This window comes from Triturus cristatus, chromosome 12, assembly GCF_964204655.1.
Source record: "Triturus cristatus chromosome 12, aTriCri1.1, whole genome shotgun sequence".
NCBI classification, from domain to species: Eukaryota; Metazoa; Chordata; class Amphibia; order Caudata; family Salamandridae; genus Triturus; species Triturus cristatus.
The window spans coordinates 65,357,388-65,362,135 of record NC_140595.1 but is presented as its reverse complement, the minus strand read 5'-3'; the positions used below and the strand labels follow the sequence as shown (position 1 = coordinate 65,362,135).

Genomic DNA, 4,748 nt, shown 5'->3' with positions numbered 1-4,748 from the left:
CCCACGCTCCGGATCCACCAGGACCTTTCAGCCCAGGGGTCTGCTGCACTTGCACAGTGCCAGAGGAGTCTGCTGGAACTCGGGAACCCCGGCACCGCAGGGGCTGCAGGGACCATTGTTACCCCAGTAGGGTTAGCTTGAATCTTGTGGTAGGTGATACGGTCTTCACTGCCTCACAGACCTTTTTCCAGTCCGGCTCCGACAGCGCCATAGGGCACGCAACCCCACTCCTTTATCAACTAAATATAAAGTTTTGAGATTCCACTAGCCGTATTTCTTCCATTTCATTGAATTTATTGTTTGGTATGGGTTGGCATGCAGCTGGAAGTCACCTCAGTGCTCTTTTGGTGAACAGGAGTTATGGTTGCAGTGGTGTTACAAGAGGAAACCAAAGCATGCCTCAGAATAGTACAACTTACAAGAGCGGACAAAGATACAATGGAAAACCCTTGGAAAGCCATTGAAGTCTGGCACCTCAATGGAAGAGATGAAGGCGCAAGGGTGATACTGTCTGTCAAAGTGTGTACAATGGTAAAGTCTTAACCAGAGGTCTGTATAGTCTTGAGGTCTGAACCTGAATTATGTATAGTATTTAAGTCTTAACTTGAGATCTGTGTCTTGTTGAAGTATTTACCTGAGTTATATATATTGTTGCAGTCGTAACCTCAGTTCCGTGTAGCGATGAAGTCTTAATGTGGTTTATGTGTATTGGTAGAATTCTTCACCTTAGTTCTACACAGTGGTGAAGTCTTATTCTAAGTTCTTTGTAGTAGTGAGGTTTTAAACTGAGTTCAATATACTGAGAAACTCTTAACTTGATTTAAGTTTAGTAGTACGGGCTAGATCTGAATTATCTATCGTGGCAAATTCTTAACCTAAGTTCTGTTAAGTGGCGAAGTCTCAACCCAAGCTATGTATATTGGTGAAGTCTTAACTTGAGTTATATTTTTGTGGTAAAGTCTTAATCTGAGTTCTCCACAGTGGTGAAGTATTAACCTGAACTTCGTATAATAGTGAAGTCTTAATTTGTGCTCTGTATGGTGGTAAAATCCCAACCTGAGGTTTTCATAGGGGTAAAGTCTTAATCTGAGTTCTGTAACAGGGTGCAACACTAACTGGAGTGCTTTATAGTGGTGAAGTCTTACCTTGAGTTCCGTATTGTGGTAAAGTGCTCACTTGAGTTTTGTATAGTGATGAAGTCTTAACTTAAAGTTCTAACCTGAGTTGTGTATAATGGTGACGTCTTAACTTTAGTTCTGTATAGTGGTGAGAACTAGGCTTGAATTAGCTATAGTGGTAAAGTCTTAATCTGAGTTCTGTGCAGCAATGAGTTAGGTGTAGCAGTGAAGTCTGAATTTGAGCCCCCCATAGTGTATAGTGGTGGGATTTAGGCTTCAATTAACTATAGTGAAGTAAAGTCTTACCCTGAGTTCTGTACATTGGTGAAGTCTTGTGCAGGGTGGTTTATATTGATGATGTTTTAATTTGAGTTAGTGGAGTCTAAACCTGCATTACCTATAGTGGTAAAGCCTTAACTTGAGTTCTGTGTAACAATGAAGTCTTAACCTAAGTTATGTATGCTGCTAAAGCTTTAATCCGAGTTGTGTATATTACTGAGACCTTAAACTGAGTTTTCTGTAGTAGTTGTAGCTCAACCTGAGTTCTGTATAGTGGTGAAATGTAAACCTGAGTTTGTTTGTAACAGTGAGTCTATAACCTGTTATCTAGATAATGGTAAAGCCTAAACCTGAGTAATACCTGAGTCCTGTTTCCAGATGATGTCTAAACCGGAATCATCTAGAGTGTTGAAGTCTTAACCTGAGTTCTGTTTCCAGATGAAGTCTAAACCTGAGTCATCTATAGTGTTGAAGTCTTAACTTGAGTTCTGTTTCCAGATGACGTCTAAACCTGAGTCATCTAGAGTTTTGAAGTCTTAACCTGAGTTCTGTTTCCAGATGAAGTCTAAACCTGAGTCATCTATAGTGTTGAAGTCTTAACCTGAGTTCTGTTTCCAGATGAAGTCTAAACCTGAGTTGTCTAGAGTTTTGAAGTCTTAACCTGAGTTCTGTTTCCAGATGAAGTCTTAACCTGAGCAATCTAGAGTGTGGAGGTCTTAATCTGAGTTCTGATGCCAGAGGAAGTCTAAACCTGAGTCGTTTAGAGTGTTGAGGTCTCAACCTGAGTTCTGTTTCCAGATGAAGTCTAAGCCTGAGTTGTTTAGAGTGTTGAAGTCTTAACCTGAGTTCTGTTCCCAGATGAAGTCTAAACCTGAGTCATCTAGAGTGTTGAAGTCTTAACCTGAGTTCTGTATCCAGATGAACCTTAAACCTGAGCCATCTAGAGTGTTGATGTCTTAACCTGAGCTATGTTTCCAGATGTAGTCTAAACCTGAGTCACCTGGAGTGTTGAAGTCTTAACCTGAGTTCTGTTTCCAGATGAAGTCTAAACCTGAGTCATCTATAGTGTTGAAGTCTTAACCTGAGTTCTGTTTCCAGATGACGTCTAAACCTGAGTCATCTAGAGTTTTGAAGTCTTAACCTGAGTTCTGTTTCCAGATGAAGTCTAGACCTGAGTCGTCTAGAGTTTTGAAGTCTTAACCTGAGTTCTGTTTCCAGATGAAGTCTAAACCTGAGCAATCTAGAGTGTGGAGGTCTTAATCTGAGTTCTGATGCCAGAGGAAGTCTAAACCTGAGTCGTTTAGAGTGTTGAGGTCTTAACCTGAGTTCTGTTTCCAGATGAAGTCTAAACCATAGTTGTTTAGAGTGTTGAAGTCTTAACCTGAGTTCTGTTCCCAGATGAAGTCTAAACCTGAGTCATCTAGAGTGTTGAAGTCTTAACCTGAGTTCTGTATCCAGATGAACCTTAAACCTGAGCCATCTAGAGTGTTGATGTCTTAACCTGAGCTATGTTTCCAGATGTAGTCTAAACCTGAGTCACCAGGAGTGTTGAAGTCTTAACCTGAGTTCTGTATCCAGATGAAGCTTAGACCTGAGCCATCTAGAGTGTTGAAGCCTTAACCTGAGTTCTGTTTCCAGATAAAGTCTAAACCTGAGTCATCTGGAGTGTTGAAGTCTTAACCCGAGTTCTGTATCCAGATGAAGCTTAAACCTGAGTCATCTAGAGTGTTGAATCCTTAACCTGAGTTCTGTTTCCAGATGAAGTCTAAACTTGATTCATCTAGAGCAGGGGTACTCACTAACTTTCTCTCCGGGGCCAAATTTACAGTGTGGTTTCTGGCTGAGGGCCGCACCGGTGGGGGCGGGGCCAGTGGGGGAGGGGGCGGGGCTAGACCCCCAAAAAAACTATGACCATGAGGTTGAACACAGGCCCCTGCAGCGGACGCCTTTGTCCAATGAGCAACCAGACAAGGCATTCACACATATCTATCTATCTATCTATCTATCTATCTATCTATCTATCTATCTATCTATCTATCTATCTATCTATCTATCTATCTATCTATCTATCTATCTATCTATCTATCTATCTATCTATCTATCTATCTATCTATCTATCTATCTATCTATCTATCTATCTATCTATCTATCTATCTATCTATCTATCTATCTATCTATCTATCTATCTATCTATCTATCTATCTATCTATCTATCTATCTATCTATCTATCTATCTATCTATCTATCTATCTATCTATCTATCTATCTATCTATCTATCTATCTATCTATCTATCTATCTATCTATCTATCTATCTATCACTCTGTCTCCCTCCCTCTCTCTGTCTCCCTCCCTCCCTCTGTCTCCCTCCCTCCCTCTGTCTCTCTCCCTCTCTCTCGCTCTCTCCTTCTCTCTATCACTCTCCCTCTCTCTCTCCGTCTCCTTCCCTCTCCCTCTCTCCGTCTCCTTCCTTCCCTCTCTCTATCTCTCTCTCTCCCTCTGTCTCCATCGGGAGCTTCGCGGGTGTTTCTGGGGGACTGCTGGCATTGGGGGGGGGGGCTGGTCCTTGCACCTTTCACAGGGGAGGCATCCCTCGGGGCAGCTGCTGTAGGACTCGGCCTCTCCACCGCAGGGGGAGTCACCTCTGCAGGGGCAAGTGTGGTGGATGCGATCAACAGCAAAATAGACAAAGACGAAGTGGAGGGGCTCTTGAAGGAGTGTGAAAGGGGGCTGGAGAGAATCAAAGAACACATGACGGCTGCCAACCAGCTGGCGGAGGAAATCAGAGATTTGGCCGAGACTGTAAACACGGATTTTGGGAACATGTGCTTCGGAGTCAGTCAGGCCGGCCTCCATCTCTCCAAATTAGTTAAAACCGTCCAGGTATTGAACAGTGGCCGCCTTCTAGCCAGAATAGCGGGGAGCACAACCGTAGTGTTCAGTGCTTTCTTCGTGGTGTTTGATCTGCTCAGCCTCATACACAGCGACAAGGAGCTCAGCAGGTAGGCCCCAAGTGACCTCGCAACAGCCATCCGCAAGGCAGAGGGTGAGCTAAGGGCTCTGCTCACAGAGTTGGAGGTACCTGCCCTTGAACGCACTATGCGAGAGCTGAGAAACTTCAGATGACATTCATTCCCAGGCAGAGCCAGGCACGATGAGAGGGGAGGCGGGGCCGGGCACAGAGTGGACAGAGCGCACACAGCCGCCGCACCCAAGTACTTCACAGGTCTTTTAAAGACCATTTACTTGTTAATGAGGCTTTGTTGTACTTCACCTCTTCTTAGCGCCCCTGCATCTCCACTCATTCAGAGGGGAGATGCAGGGGCGCTAAGAAGAGGTGAAATACAACAAA

General features: G+C 43.8%; 1 pseudogene; it reads left to right on the top strand.

The window, feature by feature from the left end:
- The first annotated feature begins 360 nt into the window (after nucleotides 1-360).
- Nucleotides 361-4,522, top strand: LOC146772497 (uncharacterized; annotated as a pseudogene).
- The last annotated feature ends 226 nt before the right edge of the window (nucleotides 4,523-4,748 follow it).